Below are 21,875 nucleotides of genomic sequence, written 5' to 3'. Positions count from 1 at the left end.
GGGGGGTATTATCCTTATATCTATTCATACCCCAAAATAAAGTCTAGGAATTAAGAATTATATGTAAACTATGCAACTATGAAAACAATCTCTTAAAAATGTAAGTAGGGACGCCTGGGTGGCTCAGTGGTTTAGTGACTGCCTTCAGCCCTGGGTGTGATCCTGGAGTCCCAGGATCGAGTCCCGCGTTGGGCTCCCTGCATGGATCCTGCTTCTTCCTCTGCCTGGGTCTCTGCCTCTGTCTCTCTGTGTCTCTCATCAATAAATAAATAAATATTTAAAAAAATGTAAGTTGATACTGATATCATCTCTGGGATGGAAAAGGCAAAACCCACAGAGCTGTGTGGCTCACAGACCACAGGTGGTCAAGCAGCCCGCAGGCGTCGGCAGAGGGAAAGCTACACACCGATTTTGTTCATATACATGTCATAAATTTTAAATGTAAGACAAACTATGATTTTCACAGAAATGCCAATAAAGTCCTAAAAATATTATGGGGTTAGGGGTTGCACATAAGCCACAAACCGTCTTGATCCTTTTGGAGGAAGCACTATCCAGCAAAGAGGATCTACTACATTCCAGCTTATGTGCTTCCAAATAATTTCCGTGGTACCTCTTGTTTAATCAAACATGTCTTTTTATTTTTTCATCCACATCTTGAATGGTAGCTCCATTTCACAAAAGGGGATCAGTGACCCAGAGTGGTTTGTTGAAGGATTAAAACCATAATGAAATCATAACATAGAAACTGTGTACAACTCAGAAGAGCATTGTTCCCATATGGAGTGCGCAAGATTCCAGTTGCGAGTGTAAATGTGACGATTTGTGCATGGTGGGACAGGTGAATCTGTGAAGGTGATGATTTCACACAAACTTTGAAAAAAAGAAAAGTGTGAATAAAACAGGATTATGGTATCTGAAAATTGAATTTTCATTCTACTAGTAATCCATTCGCTCTTTGTCCCTAGCACGCTTTCTACATTGAAATTTTGTCCCCCCACGACATGAAGCCATCAAATCTTTTGTATCATTTTCAAACAAGCCAGTGACCTTTCTAGCATCCATGTAGAGTTTTCTGGAAGAAAAGCAAAATACTGCTTTCTAAGTATGAAGCTGATTAGTTTTATCCCTAAAGGCAAAGAGGCAGTGATGGTACCGGACGTTGGTGACACAACCATTAAGAAATGTAAAACCAGCCCCAAAGTTAATGGCCAATATGATGCTTAAAGGATGAAGGGAAGGATTCTTGGCAAACTGCCTCTCTCACAGGCCACTGGTGGACATGATACCGGATCGATAGCAGGCCGAGCGAGAGAGTTCTTGCGACCAAATTTCTTGCTATGAGGACATTTCTCTCTTACCTGCTGGACAAGAACTCTGAGAGGCAGAGCACAAATCTGTTCCCGGTATCCGCATGGTCCAACCATGGGAAAGATGTTCTTTGTGGCTTTGCCCCAGGCTTATCTTGTATTTTCCGTGCCCCTCAAAAACAGCCATTTTTCCCGGTTCCTTTTTGTTAGAATGACATATAGAAACCAGTGGCAGGTATTTTAGGTGTACTCATTGTTTACTGGGATGGTATTAAGAATTCTGGGCTTTCTCAATGGCTGCAACTAGGATGGGTGGAAATACATACCTATATGCACATACCACACATATCATTTTATAAACCTGACTTCAGATATATATTTCTAACTCAACAAAAATATTTCACATTTTTTCCTTTACTGTTCTCATGCTTAAAAATTTTAAAAAATTTTAATAAAAAAATCTGCGTTATGACATTAAAATGTATTTTTTACAATATATGTAAAACAGCTTATAAAAGTCAATACCAAAGTTATTGCCATTTGTGAAAACACTGATGGAAATTTAAGAATCTTTTTCACATGTTTTGTTTATCTTTATATCTAAAAAGTTACTATTCTAACAATATTTGATAAGCCTTTTCTCCAGTTTTACTGATGGTTTTGTAACAGTTTGGGGTTTTTTTGTTTTGCTTTGTTTTTTTGCTTCAGGTTGTTTTCATTTTCAACACTTACTTATATTTAACTGTATTTTAAGCTATTTAAAACTTTTTTAATGTTCATGATCAAAACTTAAAAGGTATATTTATGTGCTTCCCCTCCCCTCTCCTCTGCCATCCCATTCATATAGATATTATTATAGTCACCTGAATTAGTTTGTGTATTTCCATTGTTTCTCTTTGCAAAATATATCCTAATATATACATATATACATACATAAAAGCAATTTATTCTTACTTTCTGAGATAAAAGGTAGCATATTTTTAAGCATTTATTTGTTTATTTGAAAGAGAGTGCATACATGAGTAGGGGTACAAAGGGAGAGACTCTCCAGCAGACCCTTCGCTGAGTGTGAAGTTGGCTACCATGGGGCTTGATCTCACAACCCATGAGATCATGACCTGAGCCAGAATCACAAGTCGATGCTTAACCTACTGAGCCACTCAGGTGCCCCAGTTTCATTTATTTCTGTTCTAATATTATTTCCTTCCTTCTACTAGCTTTGGGCTTTGTTTGTTCTAGCTTTTTAGGTATAAGATTAAATTGTTTGAGGTTTTTTTTTTTTTTGAGATATCTTGTATTGCCTCCTGGTTCTTTTTTGATTAACATATTTTGGAGATGATTCCAAGTCAGTACATAGAGAGTTTACTCTTTTTTTATGGCTATGTAATAGTATATGGATACCTTACAGTTTATTCAGTTAGTATCCTAATATGGTTAATGCCTCAATGAATAACTTTATGCATATGTTGTTTCTTTTTAGGTATAAGATTAAACTGTTTGAGGTTTTTTTTTTTTTTTGAGATATCTTGTATTGCCTCCTGGTTCTTTTTTGATTAACATATTTTGGAGATGATTCCAAGTCAGTACATAGAGAGTTTACTCTTTTTTAATGGCTATGTAGTACTATATGGATACCTTACAGTTTATTCAGTTAGTATCCTAATATGGTTAATGCCTCAATGAATAACTTTATGCATATGTTGTTTCTTATGCATATGTTGTTAAGAAACAACAGTATAATATAATATATTATATTATAATATAACATATAAATCAGGATGGATCCTTGAAATAGGAATTCTAGGTTAAAGGGTAAATACATTTAAAATTTTGTTACATATAGCCAAACTCTATCAATAGGGATTGCACCATTTTGCACTTCCATTAATATACGAGTGTGCTTCTTTCACAGTAGGCAATGTAAGTTCTTTTGAAGGTTCCATATCCCTTTGTTCTTTCCAAGTTGCTCTTTCAGTTTTCAGTTCAGTCTTTTATGTTAGTGGCTTTTCTCAGATGTCTTCTGATCCTTGGCTGCCTGTTTATACTAAGAATAGTAGACATTAAATAGCTTTTTGGATAGGGCTTGTTTATGGAACTCTTCCTTAAATGATTATCTGTGACTGTTTCTTTGGGGAACCAGGCCAGATTTTAGGTCTTTTCTTTGGGCTTGGTCCTATTCCCAAGAGAAGAGTATTTAAATTTCCTTCTTGAAGGGTAAGCCTGGCCACCAGAATTTTGTAAACCCAGTGAAGCTGGGCGATCTTTTTATTAAGTATGGGTGATAAGTGTTTTGATGGGAAGAAAAAGGAGAATAATTTTAGAAGAGTCTGTATCACCTTAGCCTTAAATTTTCATCCTGTTCTGTATAGAAGATTAAAACCATATGGAAGCATGGCTTCTCTCTACCTCCAGTCCTTTAACAGTATTGGGGAAATAGTTTTGTTTGTCTCCTTGACAATATGGTATTGTTAGCTAATGGGTGAATTTAAACCATTACATTTATTGAGATTAATGATCTATTTGGACATAATTACCATCATCTTATTTTGTGCTTTTTGTTTTTGCTAATGCATATGTTTGTTTCACTGAATTAATTCTTTCTGTTTGAAAGAATAAAATATATTTTCCTTTTTTCAATCTCCCTTGGTTTGGAAGCAGTGGGTTTTATTTCTGTTTTTTTTGTTTTGTTTTGTTTTGTTTTTTGTTGTTCTTCTTGTTCATTTTTTATTTTTAATGGTTACTCTTCAATATTTATATTCTTTTTTTAATACTCAGAATGTCATTTTAAATTTATAGTTTCTTTTTATTTGAATTCAATTAATTTATATACAGTGCATTCATTTCAGAGGTAAGAGTTCAGTGATTCATCAGTCTTATATGACACTCAGTGCTCATTACATCACATGCCTTCCTTAATGTCCATCACCCAGCTACCCCATCCCTTTACCCCCTCCCCTTCAGCAATCCTCAGTTTGTTTCCTATGATTAAGAGTCTCTTTTAGTTTAAAAAAGTCTCTCTTAGTTTGTCTCTCTTTGATTTTGTCTTGTTCTATTTTCCCTTCCCCCTATTATCCTGTTTTGTTTCTTAAATTTCATACATGAGTGAGATCATATGATAATTATCTTTCTCTGACTGACATTGTGTTTAGCATGATATTCTCTAGTTTCATCCACATCACTGTAAATTGTAAAAATAAATTGAAAGGATAGAATGTAACAAAAAAAATTTGAAGGACTTAAAAAAGAGTTGATAAAATAAATTATTTTGAAAGGGAAAGAGAAAAGAAAAATTTAAATGGAAAGACTGAAGAATCGTGGGGAAACCCCGAAGGCTGTATGCTGCGTTCCCCTAGTGCTGGAGTTGTGCACCTGTCAGCCATCACCTTGGCCTTAGCTGCACATCCTGCTGGTCTTCTGTGGGAGCTGCCTGTCGTGCGGGTCCTGTCGTCTTTGCCCGGTGGGGGGGGGCACCTCACCTCCCTTGCCCAGGGGGTCCCTGTTGCTCCGTGTGGTTGCTGTCCGCAGGCGGCCTCCTGCACCACTCTGGAGGCTGGGAGGGACAACGGCAGCCTCCCAGGCCCAGGCCTGGAGCTGGGAGCTCGGGCCACCGCTCAGTGCCCCCAGGGAGCCAGGCCATCATCGTGTCTCCCTGGCCTGTCTGCGGCCTGCGCTCGCCCACCTGCGGCCCAGGGTCCCAGTGGAGTCCCCGTGCCCTGCCGCCTGCCGCCTCCTGCAGTGTGTACCTGCACCCTTCATGCCTGAGTAGGTCGTGGCCTCTCCCTGCAGTGCTGTCCCCTGCTGGGCCCGTGCCTGGAGAGCCAGAGGTCCGCATACTGTGCCTGGGCCCCTGGTTTGTGGCACCCCGAACTGCAAGCCCACTCCTGGACTCCTGACTGCAGCCGGTGTCCCTGTGTGCTTGCCTAGGAGGTCTGCCCCCTGGGGCCCTACCTTCCTCTCTGTGACACTGCGGATCCTGACACCACACTGTCCCCCCTGGGATTCCGCCCCTCTGGGCCACCTAAGCACCGCTCAGGCTGGGGCCTCCCTCACCGCAACACACGTGCTCTGCTCTTGTGCTCCGCTGAGGCCTCACTGTCCGCCAGCCGGGTTAGGGAGCACCCCCTGCAGCTTATCCCCCAAGATCACCTTGGATTCCCTTCTCTGCACCTCCTGCCTTGCAGCAGTTCTTCTCTTAGAGCTCCGGTTGAGTTCACAAGTGTTCAGAATGATTGGCTAGCCATCCTACTGAATTCCTGGGATCATATCAAACTAAGGTCTCCTACTCCGTCACCATCTTGGAGAGTCCTTCTAAAATATATTCTTGACTGTGAATCGTTTTGCCAAAATTAGTCAGCATCTCTCTTCCCTCTGAAAAAAGACAAATTTAACTTTACCCGTAGAGGTCCTAAGGCAATTTCTTATTAAAAGTATCTAGAATTTGTTTCAATAATTTTAACACAAAACATAGTAGTGTTATGTTAGTTAAATACCAAAATTCAGGGATCCCTGGGTGGCGCATTAGTTTGGCGCCTGCCTTTGGCCCAGGGCGCGATCCTGGAGACCCGGGATCGAATCCCACGTCGGGCTCCCGGTGCATGGAGCCTGCTTCTCCCTCTGCCTGTGTCTCTGCCTCTCTCTCTCTCTCTGTGTGTGTATGACTATCGTAAATAAAAAAAAATACCAAAATTCATATCAGTTTCTGTGTTTACCATTGATTCTCATAACTATCTTTTTCTCTCTGAATTCTTTGTCAGGTTTGTTTTTTTCTTAGAATTTAGGTTTTTTAAGATTTTATTTATTTATTTGATAGAGAAGAGAGCACAAGCAGAGGGACTGGCAGGCAGAGAGAGAGGGAGAAGCAGGGCCTCTGCCAAGCAGGGAGCTTGATATGGGCTCTACCTCAGGACCCTGAGATCAACACCTAAGCTGAAGGCAGATGCTTAACTAACTCAGCCCCCCAGGAGCCCTAGAATTTGATTATCTTGATTCAAACTTGAATCTGCAAAGATAGATAGGCAATAATAGTATAGAAGGAGTGGTAGGGCCAAGTAATAATTGCATAGTTTCAGTAAAATAAGATTGTGTGTTAATAACATGGGATTAAGCAGATATCAATGGAATGGAATTGGTGATTCTCAATTTTAACCTGTGGGAATGAAAAAACAAGAGCTATGAATCATTGGTCAGGCAATGGATTATTCAGAACCATATTCAGACATTACATTATTAATTTGCACAAAAAAGCTTAGAATTCTATCTCATACTATGTTTCAAAGTAAGTTAGAGATGTATTAAATTTTATATATATAATGTCAAGCTAGAGCAAAACTAGTAGAAAATAAAAATATATATCAAACATTTAAGAGGATTTTTTAAGTATCAGAATTATTGGTTGAAAAGAATAGGTAATAATATAAGTATACCTTTAAAATCAAAGAGTAAAAAAAAAACAAAAACAAAGGGTATATGAATGTGAAAATGTTTTGAAAAACATAAAGCCTTAGAGATACAAATTATTTACAGATTGTAGGTAATGTATGGCGTGGTCAGAGATAAAGCTTTAAAAGCAAATATGACAGTTATCTGCTCTGCAGAATCAGAGTGCCATCCCCATTAACTAACATACTGTGCAAAATTTGTTGAATAGATGTTCATTGAATACATTTTGAATGAGTCTGTCTGAGGCAGTTTCCTCTTTGTTATGGTAACCAATGTATTGTAGTTTTCCTAGAGCTGTCATGATTTACACTTGTCCACCTATCATAATTATTAATATCTTCTGCCTTTATTCTCAGAAATGTACCAATTTTGTCAGTAAATCACTTGGTCATCTCATTTATAAAATTTGGAAAATGCCAGTCTTATAGAGATGATTTAAAGGTTGCAAATGGGGATCCCTGGGTGGCGCAGCAGTTTGGCGCCTGCCTTTGGCCCAGGGCACGATCCTGAAGACCTGGGATCAAATCCCACGTTGGGCTCCCGCTGCATGGAACCTGCTTCTCCTTCTGCCTGTGTCTCTGCCTGTCTCTCTCTCTCTGTGACTATCATAAATAAATAAAAATTTATTTAAAAAAAATAAAAGTTGCAAATGATTCATGTAAAGAGTTATATACATAATACTTAGCACATGTGGTAAATGTTCAATAATGGTAGCTACCATAAGGAACAGCTTAGATTGCTTGTGTAAATATTGATGTTTTTCTTTCAGTTTTTAATATTGAAACTACTATCTGATGATATTTAATATTCTTTGATATCTGAATTATCTTTTATTTATAGGCAAAGAGGTCAATACCAACATGGTAAGCTCTAGTATTACTGTACCAAAAATTATAGATATTAATGGTTATTACTATGTTTTCTATGTATCCCAAACTCTTTATGAATAACCACTGATTTCAATAGTGATAGTTACAAAAATTTTGGTTTTATAATTGTGTTCTTTATTGTTCTTTGTTATGGCTTCATCATATCTCAAAAGTCCTGATTCACAGTATTGTTACACTCATCTGAGTACTCTACTGAAAGTGGACTTGGGCAGGCCAGTCTGAATTTAAGCCAACAGTTCCATACCGAACTCTACATTCCTAAATTGTACTATCATAAGAATCTGGAATGTATGCAGAAATGATCAAACAAAAAATGTTTACTTCAAAGTCTGTGTCTGTTGTACCTCCCCCTCTCAATCTCTCTCTTAATCTTTCTCCATTGACACCCAAACTAATACATTGAAGATCTTCCATTTTGTGTAAATATGTCATATATAGGATCTGAGTTTGCATTTTTAATGGATTTTTTAAAATCTGGAAAAATTCAAACCACTCAGTCATAGAACAATTTGAAAATCTCTTTTAATTTTTAATAGGTAATATTTGGACCTCTTCTGATACTATGTGCTTAGGAATGAGATTCCAGTGCTTTAAAAATTCCCTTATTTACTACTTAAATAGTTTACTATGCTGAATTAATATGCATTAGTAGTATGGATAAATATGCATCAGTAGTCTATGATTATAAATATTTATGAGTGTCTTGTTTTATTCAACTGTAACGATTAAAGCATAATCAAATTTCCTTTACTATTAATCAGTATTTAAGTTAATCAGTTTTGAAATCAGAAACTGAATTGTTTATATGGTAGCAATAAAGATATTTAAGTTTGCAGTGAGAACAAAGACACAGCTTTTGTTTTAGGGTGTAAAACAAGGTGATATGTAACATGTAACTTTTAAAAAGATATTTATAAGCACTGTTTTATGACTAATTTTTTCACTAGAGATTGGAGGTAATCTGACATACACTGTACATACCTCACTCTGTTTCCTTTCTAAGCACTGTTCACATTCAAGCAAAGGAAGGGGAGAGTTCATTCCATGGCTTTAAGTTAAGCATCTAATATATCCTTCCTAAATAAAATCTCCTATGTATTACTCCACAAGGATTTACAGATTGATGCAAACTTTTATTTGAAGTTTTGAAAAACAGAATGAATGAGAAGAATTTTACTTCATCTGAGAAATATTGCATAGTAGAAGATGGAAGGATAGCAGACTAGTTGGGCTTAATAATTAATGCCCTCAGTTTACCAGATGGGTAGCCACATCATGGTCATAGGAATTAGAATCAATACTTACAGATTTTTAGGTGAAATTCTATAGAACAAAGAAGTTGAGCTTTGCTAGTCTTAACATACCACTTTATTCAAATCCATTTGAACATACAATTCTGATTATGTATTTGCTACTAGTTTTGGAGGAAATATATCAGTTTTTAAGATTGAACGAGGAGATACATGGAGTAAGATTATTGAGTTATGAAAGAGATTTAGAGAATTTATTGATTTCTTACCATCCTGAAATGTTTCAGACCACAGCTGTAACTCATCACTTGATTGTTAGATGAAGTGCAGTAGCTACTCAAGTGATGTGTAATGTAAGACCCTATGCCAGTGTCTCATGATTCTAACCATACTAATATATACTAGAAAAAGAATCAAGAATGTAACACAAATTTGACTAAATTTATACAATATCAGTTTTTAAAATTTAGTAGCTTTTCATTGTTAGAAACACTCATCCTGTAATTCCTTAATGGCTGATGCTTTTTAAGGCATTAAACTGTTGTTGCTACTATCTTTAATGAATTGCAAGTCATTTTGTCTGTAAATTGCCCTTTTGTCTTATATTTCCCTGAATTACTGGACTTAACTGCTCTAGCGAGTTTTCAAATTTCAGTTTTCTAAGGAAGTTTCTATTTTTCTTTCTACTCCTAGTTTTTCTTTTATATCTACTTCACCTGTTTCTTTTAATAATACAGATTGGTTGGTCCACCTTTCCTTATGAACACAAAAGAATGCAAAATAAATATGTATATCTGGTTATAATAAAAATTAAGCAATTAAATATAATCTTGTATGGGAAAGGAATTTAAAAATCCTTTTTTAAGGTGTGCATTGTACTTTTGTAGTTGATATATTACATCATGTAATTCTATGCAATTCCAAGTAATAAACTCCTTCCTTGATAATTAAATATGATAAAGATTAAGATGGCTTGAATAAATCATTACATACAGTAATTAAGTTTACAAAGACTGATAGTCTTATGAAATCTATATAAACAATTCACAGTTTCATTATCATATGATTTGGTTTATTGGCTACATACCTTGACTTAGGTTACAAACCAGAAAATCCCATGGTTATGTTTCTACATAACATAGTTTTACCACATTATAGGCAGAGTTAAGCTTTATTAGATTCCACAGTAAAATTGATTTTTCTTTATTCTTTTGATGTGAAATTCTGCTTCTTCTGTTTCTTTCCAAAGTGTAAGCAGCAAACTCATAGTTTTCATTGATCATAACTTGTTTCCAGAAGGACCAGAAAAGCTGTTGTAACTAAATGACCTGACAGAGAAACCTTTACTGCAAAGCTGTAGAGTGTTTTATTTGCATTTGTACCTGAACTAACAAAGAAAAGTCTTAAAGCATTAATATGTACATATTTTATATGTTTTTCCTCAAGCGGTATATCTCAAAATATAGATGTAATGTCAAGGACTCTTTAAGTATTTGTAAATGTTAGTGAACCTCTTTTTCTTTAGAAAAATTAGCCCAGCTAATTTGACAAATATGTTTATTTTAGGAAAAGAAGAGAAAGAGACTGGAACGCTTTGGACTCCTTTCATATTCTACATTAACATTTCCTCTCCAAGTTTTATATATTAAGTAAAGATAATTGCCAAATTAAAGTATTTCAGTGCTCTTTCTTATCACCAACACATTCATATCTTCACTGACATTGAATACGTAATTGTCTCATAATATCACTGTTATATCTTATAATATTTAAAAAGTATTTATCCAAGTGTATTAAATTACTAGAATGGAGTTCCTTTACTCGAGATATTTTTTATTTTATTTTATTTTATTTATTTATTTATTTATTTATTTATTTATTTATTTATTTATTTATGATAGTCACAGAGAGAGTGAGAGTGGCAGAGACAGAGGCAGAGGGGGAAGCAGGCTCCATGCACCGGGAGCCCGACATGGGATTCGATCCCGGATCTCCAGGACCGCGCCCTGGGCCAAAGGCAGGCGCCAAACCACTGTGCCACCCAGGGATTCCGCACTCGAGATATTTTTAAAATGGATTCCATTTATTTATTCATGAGAGATAGAGACAAAGACACAGGCAGAGGGAGAAGCAGGCTCCCTGAAGGGACCCTGCTGCAGGACTCAATCCCGGGACTCTGGGGTCATGCCCTGAGCCAAAGGGAGACGCTCAACCACTGAGCCACCCGGGCACCCCTACTCGAGATATTTTAAGTTGATTGTAGTATATTATGTTTTAAGAACAAACAAAAAAGCCAAAACTATATAGTTACATTTACATGCTATTCACAAATTATGGTTACTTTGACTTCCTTTAGGTGAGTTATTATTGAAGATTTATCATAAAAATATTGAATTTCCTTATGGTGACCTTGGATTAAATACATACAGCTACAGATTAGCTGAAAACTTGTCAAAATAAATTATAAGCTCAAGCTTCATTATCATTTGTAGTTTGAACATAACAAATCTGATAGTGTTACTTCATAATTCTGATGCTCTTTGCAGTAAATTTGATATAGAACAGTTGCTAAAGAAACCATGTTCAAATGTGTGACCATTTTTATGGAAAACATCTGGGGTAATTATAATTAGTTCAGGATGTGTACTGTTTAAAAATAATCTTGAATTCATGGAGAAGTAAGTGTATCTTTTCTTCAATGAGTAGAATAATCCAAGTTAGTATAAAAAATTCTTCAAGTTATTGGTAGCTGTGCTTAGAGTATAATTTTAGAGTATTCCAAAAGTAAATGAGGAGTAACTTTTACATAAAATGCCAAATTAGCACTTTACACCTGTTAGTGTGTTTAGTTTAGAACAGCTGTGTCTTTTATTATCAGTAATCAGATGCAGAAAGTAATGGAATGTTTTAAAGCAATATGTTAATCTTGTCTTCCACTACTGAACTGTCTCACAATATAGTGATTAAATATTGACTATGCAATAGAGGGAGAGTTTGACTTCTTTGCCAATTCGAATGCCTTTAATGTCTTTTTGTTGTCTTATTGCTGAGGCTAGGACTTCTAGTACTGTGTGGAATAGCAGTGGTGAGAGGGGACATCCCTGCCTTGTTCCTGATCTTTGGGGAAAGGCTCCCAGTGCTTCCCCATTGAGAACGATATTGTGGTTTTCCAGAAATGCGTCCATTTCTTCTAGATTGCCTAATTTATTGGTGTATAGCTGTTCATAATATGTTTTTAGAATCGTTTGTATTTCCTTGGTGTTTGTAGTGATCTCTCCTTTGTCATTCGTGATTTTATTAATTTGAGTCTTCTCTCTCTTCTTTTTAATAAGGCAGGCTAATGGTTTATCTATCTTACTAATTCTTTCAAAGAACCAAATCCTGGTTTTGTTGATCTGTTCCACAGTTCTTCTGTTCTCTATATCATTGAGTTCTGCTCGAATCTTTATTAACTCTCTTCTTCTGCTGGGTGTAGGATCTATTTGCTGTTTTGTCTCCTGCTTGCTCCTTTAGGTGCAAGGTTAGCTTTTGTATTTGAGTTCTTTCCAGTTTTTGGATGGATGCTTGTATTGCGATGTATTTCCCCCTGAGGACTGATTTTTCTGTATCCCAAAGATTTTGAACAGTTCTATCTTCATTCTCATTAGTTTCCTTGAATCTTTTAAAATTCTTCTCTAATTTCCTGGTTGACCCTTTCATCTTTCAGCAGAATGGTCCTTACCATCCATGTGTTTGAAATCCTTCCAAACTTCCTCTTGTGATTTAGTTCTAATTTCAAAGCCTTATGGTCTCAAAATACACAGGGGACAATCCCAATCTTTTGGTATCGGTGAAGACCTGATTTGTGACCCAATATGTTGTCTATTCTGGTGAAAGTTCCATGTGCACTTGAGAAGAATGGTACTAAAGTTTTATATTTTACACTTAAGTTCATGATCGATTCTGAATTAATTTTTGTATAATATCGGAAGCTTTGATTCGTTTTTAAAATTTATTTCATTTATTTATTCATGTGTTTGTGTGTGTGTGTGTGTGTGTGTGAGAGAGAGAGAGAGAGAGAGAGAGAGACAGAGACAGAGACAGAGGCAGAGACACTGGCAGAGGGAGAAGCAGGCTCCACGCAGGGAGCCCGATGTGGGACTCGATCCCGGGACCCGGGGGTCATGCTCTCAGTCAAAGGCTCAACTGCTGAGCCCCCCAGGTGTCCCTCGGCAGATTCTTTCTGGTGAGAGTCAGGGGGAGATAATGGACACCAAAATGAAGCAGTATCATTTGGTGAAATAAACACCTTTGTTTCATTGAATTGCTTTTGCACTTTAGTAAAAAATCAGTTGGCCACTTTTGCCTAAGTGTGTTTCTAGGTTCTTATTTGTGTTCCATTGATCTCCATGTGTATTCCTCCACTAATACAAAGTCTTGATTACTATTCTATGTCATGCCTTGAAAATGGGCACTCTATTCCTCTCGCTTTGTTTTTTTCAAAATTGTTTTAGCTTTTCTAGCTTCTTTACCTTCATGTAAATTTTTGAATCTCACCTATATGTACAAAAATTCTTGCTGGGATTTTGATAGGAATTAAATGAAGTTTGAATATCAATGTGGAAACTGTTGAAATCTTAACTCTATTGTTTTCTAATCCATAAATACATTATATTCTCCATTTTTTTTAGGATTTCTATCTCTTTTATCACTATTTTGTGTTTTCAGCATCCAAGTACTGTATGTCTTCTTAGATTTATACCTAAGTAATTCATTTTTCTTGAATGTTTATAAACGGTATTGTATATTCACATTTTATGTCTACATGGTCATTACACATCTATGTTTATCATGTATTCTTGCAACCTTGCTGAACTCATTAGTTCTATTTTTTTAATGGATTCCTTGAATTTTCCTACACAGACAATCATGTTATCTGCAAATATGGACAGCTTTCTTTTCACTTTCTATACATCTTTTTTTCTACCATTCCCCTGGCTATAACTCTCAGCCCTATATTAAGTAGGAGTAGTTTAGAGAGGATATCCCTTTACTTGTTCCCTATCTTGGGATTTTTCACTAAGTTTCTCCATTCAGTGTTACCATTAACAATAATGTTGGCTATAGGTTTTGTAGATAAAATGTCAAGTTGAAGAAGTCCCCTCTAATTTTTCTTTTTTCTTTTTTTTTTGACAAAGCTTCTAGGTGTTTGAAGATATTCCCATTATCATTCTGATACTTGATTTCTAGTTAGACTCCTTGGTGGTCAGAGAACATGCTCTATTATATTTCAATTCTTTTAAGTTTTTTTAAGGTCTATTTTACAACCCAAGATATCATCTATCTTGGTACATGTTCTGTGGGCATTTGAATGGAGTGTGTATTCTGTTGTTAGGAGTGGAGTTTTCTATAAATACTTATTAGATCCTGTTTGTTGATTGTCTTGTTCAGATCTTATATCTTTCCTGATTCTCAGAGAGAGAATTGTTCAGTCAATTGTTGAGAGAGTGGGTGTTGAAGTACTCCAGCTGTAATTGTGGGTTGTCTATTTCCTCATTTTTTGTTTCTACCAGTTTTTACCTCAAATATTTCAGCCCTGCTGTTTGTTGTGTGCACATTTCAGATTGCTGTATTGTCTTAATGGGTTGACTTTTTATCATCATATAATGTCACTGTATTTTGTAATTTTCTGAAGTCTACTAGAGCCACACCTGCTTTTTATTGATTTGTGTTTGCATGATACATCTTTTTCTATCCTTTTATTTTCACCCTGATTATGTTATTTTTTTTGAAGTTGAATTTCTTGTAGGCAGCATACACTTGGATCATGTGTTTTCATCCACTCTGCCAATCTCCGTCTTTTAATTAGTGTAGTAAGGCCATTTACCTTTAATGTAGTTATGAATAGATTGGACTTAAGTCTGCCTCTTTTTTCCTGTTTAATGTGGTTTTCATTTTTGTTTTGTGTCTTCCAATTTTCTATGGGCTACTTGAACATTTTTTAGAATTTTTATTTAATATTAGTGTTTTTGAATATCTCTGTATAGCTGTTTTAGAGTTTGCACAGGTGTTACTATTTATATATGTGCATACACACACACACTTTATTGTCTATTGCTGTTGTCATTTACCAGTTGAAGTATAGAAACCTTACTTCCATTAATAATCTTTTATCTTTTCCCATTTATAACATAATTGTGTTAAGTATTGTTCTACATACATTTAGAGACATAGTAGTTAATATTTTAATTTGTACTTCGACCATCAAATATAATTTATAAAACTTGAGAAGTAAAGTGTACTGTGTTTACCTATATGTTTTCTTGTTTTATTATTCCCTTTCTGTTTAGAGGATTTCCTATCGTTTTTTGTTTGTTTGTTTTTTAAGATTTTATTTGTGTATTCATGACAGACACAGAGAGAGAGAGAGAGGCAAAGAGAGAAGCAGGCTCCATATAGGGAGCCCGATATGGGACTCGATCCCAGGACTCCAGGATCATGCCCTGGGCCAAAGGCAGGCACTAAACCTCTGAGCCACCCAGGGATCCCTTCCTATAGATTTTTTATACACTAGATCTGCTGGAGACAAATTCTGTTGGTTTTTCTTCATCTAAGAATGTCTTGATTAATCTGCCATCTTTTTTATTTTTTTTTATTTTTTTTTATTGGTGTTCAATTTACCAACATACAGAATAACACCCAGTGCTCATTTCTGATGGAATTTTAAGGGATATAGGATTCTGGGTTAACAGCTCTTTTCTTTCAGGTCTTAAAAAATATTATCCCACTTCTAGCTTTCATGGTTTTTTTTTTTAAGATTTATTTATTCATTCATTCAGAGAGAGTGAAGACAGAGGCAGACATAGGCGGAGGGAGAAGCAGGCTCCATGCAGGGAGCCCGATGTGGGACTTGATCCCGGGTCTCCAGGATCACACCCCAGGCTGCAGGTGACGCTAAACTGCTGCGCCACTGGGGCTGCCCAGCTTTCATGGTCTCTGATGAAAAATCTACTGTCATCTAGATTGTTTCTTGCTGCTTTCAAGATTTTTTCTTTGACATTAGTTTCAGAAGTTTGACTAAAATATGTATTGGTACAAATTTATTTGGGTTTATGTTTTGGGGGCTTCTTCATCTTCTTGAATCTGTAAGTTTAGGTTTTTCCAAAATTGGAAAGTTTTTTGCCTTTATTCATTTGAGTACTTTTTTAGCCCCTTTCTCCTCTTCTTTTGGGACTCTGATGACATGAGTATTAGGTTTTTTGTTCTTTGTATCTCATTTCTTTGCTGAGTTTTCTAATTTTTATTGTTTAAAGTGTATTCTTAATTGCTCCCTGAAGCAATAATGGCCACTTTAAAATCTTTGTCAGAGAATTCTAACATCTCTATTATCTGGGCTTTGGTATCTGTTGAATGTCTTTTTCATTTGGTTTAAGATCTTCCTGGTTCTTCATATGAAGAGCAACTTTCTGTCAAAACTTTTTTTTTGTCCAGAATTAGAGCATGAGACTCCAAATATTATTTAACCTATTACTTCAGTTGGTTTTCTCGAACACCTGTCCAGCAGGAGAAGGAGCCTCATTACTGCCATGTGGGGCTAGAAGTGTTAGGTTTCCCAATTGTCCTCTGTTGATTCCCAAGGGTGATTGTGGGAAGGAGCTTCCCATGACAACTGGGTAGGTATACAATTTTCATCTCCACACAAGTCCTCCACTGACATCCCAGGAGTAGGGCCTTTTATCAGCCAGCGGGGATGAACGTCCTGGCTCCCTATTGGTCTTCTTTGACTCCAGCTCTGCAGAGTTGAGAGTTGCCTTGTTTTAACATGTCATAGTGGAGGGATCCCTGGGTGTCTCAGTGGTTAGCGCCTGCCTTTGGCTCAGGGCGTGGTCCTGGGGTCCCGGATCGAGTCCTGCATCAGGCTCCCTGCTTGGAGCCAGCTTCTCCCTCTGCCTATGTCTCTGCCTCTCTCTGTGTCTCTATGTCTCTCAAGAATAAATAAAATCTTGGGATCCCTGGGTGGCGCAGCGGTTTAGCGCCTGCCTTTGGCCCAGGGCGCGATCCTGGAGACCCGGGATTGAATCCCACGTCGGGCTCTCGGTGCATGGAGCCTGCTTCTCCCTCTGCCTGCATCTCTGCCTTTCTCTCTCTCTCTGTGACTATCATAAATAAATAAAAATTAAAAAAAGAATAAATAAAATCTTAAAAAAAACACATGTCAGAGTAGATATCTGTCAGGTTTTAGGGTGAGGGTATGGCCAGAGCTTTTCTGTTATGTTAGACTGGAGTAGGGCAGGTATATAAAGCTCAGGCCTGTAATCTTAAGGAATAGAATACTGTGTTCAGATGTGAATCCAGCCCTAACCAACAACATGTTGATTGTAGCTTTGTAGGCGACACACCTAAGCAATGTCTGGACTCTTTGTTCTCAGAAACTATGAGATAATAAATGTGCATTGTTTTGAGCTGCTAAATCTGTGGTGATTATTACACCACAAAAGATAATTAAAAGACAATCCAGATAGCCATAACCACTTCCCACATATATAAAACATCACCTAGCTCCTCCTCTCTCCCCAGTTCTGTTTGTTAGGAGGAATCTTTTAATCCATTGTCTTCTGTGATCCTAGGCTTTTCTATTAGAAGATTCTTGTTTGGGGATCCCTGGGTGGCGCAGCAGTTTGGCGCCTGACTTTGGCCCAGGGCGCGATCCTGGAGACCCGGGATTGAGTCCCACGTCGGGCTCCCGGTGCGTGGAGCCTGCTTCTCCCTCTGCCTGTGTCTCTGCCTCTCTCTCTCTCTCTCTCTCTCTCTCTCTCTCTCAATCATAAATAAATTTGAAAAAAAATTTAAAAAAAAGAAGATTCTTGTTTGTAGCTACATTTAAAGTGTACATTAAAGAATATGCTCTCTTGTGGGATGTGCAACCACTTAGAGCCACTTTCTGCTGTTGCATTTTTGGGAGCCCAATATTTTCTTTAGGGGTCAAGATACTTTTATAAGTGTTGTATGTAACTTTTTTAAAAAAATAAACTAGATATGTTCATTAGTCCATTTGTGGTCATGAACCTCTGGAATGACTTAGGATGGTACACTCTTTGGATTCATTCCCATATGTGCAGTATATGGTTTTCTAAGCCAGGAATATAGAATGAAATTACTCAGGAACAGTGTGTATAAATGAGAAGAGATGATGGAACAGAACAGAATCTGGAGAAATATCAATAGTTAAGAAATGAGCAAAGGAGGGATCCCTGGGTGGTGCAGCGGTTTGGCGCCTGCCTTTGACCCAGGGTGCGATCCTGGGGACCCCGGATCGAATCCCACGTCGGGCTCCCGGTGCATGGAGCCTGCTTCTCCCTCTGCCTATGTCTCTGCCTCTCTCTCTCTCTCTGTGTGACTATAATAAATAAATAAAAATTAAAAAAAAAGAAATGAGCAAAGGATATTGGAAGCAGGATGTAGAGAGATAAGAACATCAGGAAAATATACATCATTAAAATCAGGAGAAAATGTTTCAAGAAAAAAGACAGTCTGTATTATCAAAAATTATCCAGATATTAAGAACCAAGAATTATTCATTGGATTTAGTGAAAAGTACATAAACGATCATACTGAGAATAGTTTTAGAGAAATATATAGAGATACAAGATTTGATTATACTGGATTTGCATATTCTTAAAAAAGAAATCTGATTTAAAGTAGACACCTTTTCTTCCTTATTTTCCAGATTTTGTATCCAGCAACTTTTGCATTATTGGTCCTTGACATATAATTGATCACATACAGGTGAAACATAGAGATATTTTTTCTTGATTATCTTCTCAAGGATGAACCCACTAAATCTTACTTTGCAGGCCTCTTCATTTTACTCTGTAGGGATGGACTATATATATCCCACATCCTCAGAAAGATGCTCAAAATGTTATTTGTGCTCTCCTGAATGGCATCAACTTTTAAATATCCTTGCTGCTTTCAACATTCAGTACTCGGGCCAAAATCTGAGCTTTATCTTCTTTTCTTCTCTGCTAACTACCCAAGTTTGAAATAACTAAATACACACACTTTCGATCAAGAGTGAATATTTTGTTTTAGAGAGTTGGAAGAGTAGTTTTTTGTGAAAATCAAATTAACTGGATACTTAAACTTTAAAAACTAAGTAGAAAACCAAGTGAAACTAAGTAAATACAGAGATAAATGGGATCTTAATAATTTTATATTTACAAATAAGTTCTGATTAGAATAAAATTAGCTTTATGCAGCTATTTATTCTTTTCTCTTTTTTAACTTTTGAAGTAATGTTAGACTTACAAGAAAGTTACAAAAATTGTACAATGAATGCTATGCCCTTTACCCAAATACTCCAAATATTAACATTTTATCGCATTTGATTTAGGTTCCTCTCACCTTTCTCTGAGACTTTTTGAAGTACTTAAGCTGCACACATAATGCCCCTTAACCTCTAAAAATTTCTCTCTATATTTCCTAAAACCAAGGACAGCCTGATGAACTCACTGCAATTATCAAAATTGGTAAATTAACATTGATGTAGTATCATTATCTAATCTATATAGCTGTGCTGTCCAATACAATAACCACTAGCTACATGTGGCTACTTAAATTAATTAGAAATTTGTTTCTTTGGTCACACTACTTAACATTTCAATCAGTTAGCATTTTAGTGGCTGCCATATTGGAAATCATAGCTATAGATCATTTTCATCATTGCATAAAGTTCTATTATACAGTTAATGGTCTAGAGATCCTAATCGTCCCACTTGTTCCACTGATGTCTTTTATAGCAAAAGAAAAGGAGTTTTTCCAGATTTTGCTAAATATCCTATTGTTCTTACTTTGGTCCAGGATCCCTTTCTTATTGCATTTAGTTATTATTTCTCTGTTAGTCTCCTCCACTCTGAGGTAATTCCTCAGTCTTTCTCTTTATTTCATGACAAGTTGTGATTTTTTTTTCTAATTCTATAAAATTACCACATTTTAAAAAATTTTTATTTATTTATTGGAGAGAGTGATAGAGCACAAGCAGGGAGAGGGAGAAGCAGGCACCCTGCTGAGCAGGGAGCCCAATGCAGGGCTGGATCCTAGGATGCTGGGGTCATGACCCACACTGAAGGCAGACACTCACAGACTGAGCCACCCAGGCGGCACACATATCTACCATATTTATTAATTGCAATTCAATTTTAAGAAGGAACCATCTCTTCTTATTTATTTCTACTGGTAGGGACTCATAGATTCTTTCATTCTGTGGTTAAAATCCATTGCCATCATTAGTTATTTGATGCTAAAATCATCCTGGGTTTGAAAAGTGAGAAAGAGCCCTTCAGGCTGGTTTATATTTATACTGAATATGTCACCTAATAAAAAGGGGATTGTTTTGCAGTATTGATAAAAGTCATATGGATTATGGTATTCTTTATCTGCTGAATAACTTTAACCTATTTAAAATATCTGACTTATTAAACTATTAAGAGTCAAATATTATTAATCATATAATTGCCTGTATCTCATATCTAGATTATCCTATATCTCACACTAATTATTGAGAGCAGGGTGTTTTCACTAGGATCCTTTGTTACTGTTTAAGTTGGGCAAATATTCACTGATTTATCCACTCTTCAGTTTTGAGAAGAGTTTTCATATAATTATTTCCTTTTTTAACAGTTCTTTTTTCTTTCAGTTTTATTAAGATAGAACTGACATACAGCACTGTTTAAGGTGTGCAGGATAATGACTTCTACGTATTGTAAAATTATTACCACAAGAAGTTTAGTTAACATCTATCATCTCAGATAGATACAAAAAAAGGAAAAGAAAAAAAATTTTCTTGTAATGAGAACTCTTGGAATCTACTCTCAGTACCTTTCAAATATGCCATGCAGCAGTGATAACTATATTAAAGTTGTACATCCCCGGTACTTACTTAGCTTAAAGTGGAAGTTTTTACCTTTTAACCTCCACCTGCATCTAATTCCCCTACTTCCATACCCTTCTAACCAGAAATCTGAACTCCTGAGTTTGGGTTTTGAGGGGCTTTTATTTGTTTAGATTCTACATAAGTGAAATCATGCAGTATTAGTCTTTCTCTGACTTATTTCACTTAAATAATGCCCTCAAATTCCACTCATGTTGTCAAAAAAATGGCAGGATTTCCCTTTTTTTTGTGACTGGATAGTATTCTGTTATACACACCTGCAAAAAGCCCAGGGCAGCAAGAGATAAATTTGATATTAGTGAAGGTTTAAGTTCTGGTAGGATTAAGAAGTGCCAGCATCAGAACTCGCATAGTGGGTGTCAGTGGTTGGGGAAATCCCAGAAAAAATATTTGAGCATTAACCAAAGCAGCATGAGAAACCGTCTAGGTGACACAAAGGATAATGTTTGGAAAAACCTGCTGCAGCAAGAACCAGGCTATGAAAATGGGATAGCTCCCAAGAAGAGTATTTCCCTGACTTCTCTTTATCTGTGATCATGGGGAATAATAGAAGAAACTCCCAAAGAGCAAAGACAGGCTGCTGGAGCATAGTGGTTTTGGGAATTCTCTTCATCGGCAAAATCTGAGCAGTCAGTTTACTCAAGGAATTTAATCTACTGTCAGAGGTAGGAGGCTTGGGATTACCTGCTAAATGGGCTTAACAAATAATATGGATTGGTGACTGTTAGTTTTCTAATTCTTTTTTCCACATAGGAGTTTAGTTATAGTTATCTTATTCCCATATCACCATTGGATATTGAGTAGGGAGGGAACAGATAATTTGTCTGTCTGTAGGTATATATAGACCTGGAAGGCACAGTCACTAAATTTTATTCTCCCTTCTTCCATAACAGTAAAACCGCAGCTGAGATATGGTTCCCTTGCAGCAAAGTCATAGTTCTGTGACACAAAGATTTCACCAATGGAATGTGAGCAGAAGTCATATAACTTTAGATTCTTTTGCTTAAAAGGAATGTCCTGGCCCTGGGACTTTATTATTATTATTCAATTTATTTAA

This window comes from Nyctereutes procyonoides, unplaced genomic scaffold (assembly GCF_905146905.1).
Source record: "Nyctereutes procyonoides isolate TBG_1078 unplaced genomic scaffold, NYPRO_anot_genome, whole genome shotgun sequence".
Lineage (NCBI taxonomy): Eukaryota > Metazoa > Chordata > Mammalia > Carnivora > Canidae > Nyctereutes > Nyctereutes procyonoides.
Note: the sequence above shows the minus strand (reverse complement) of the source record.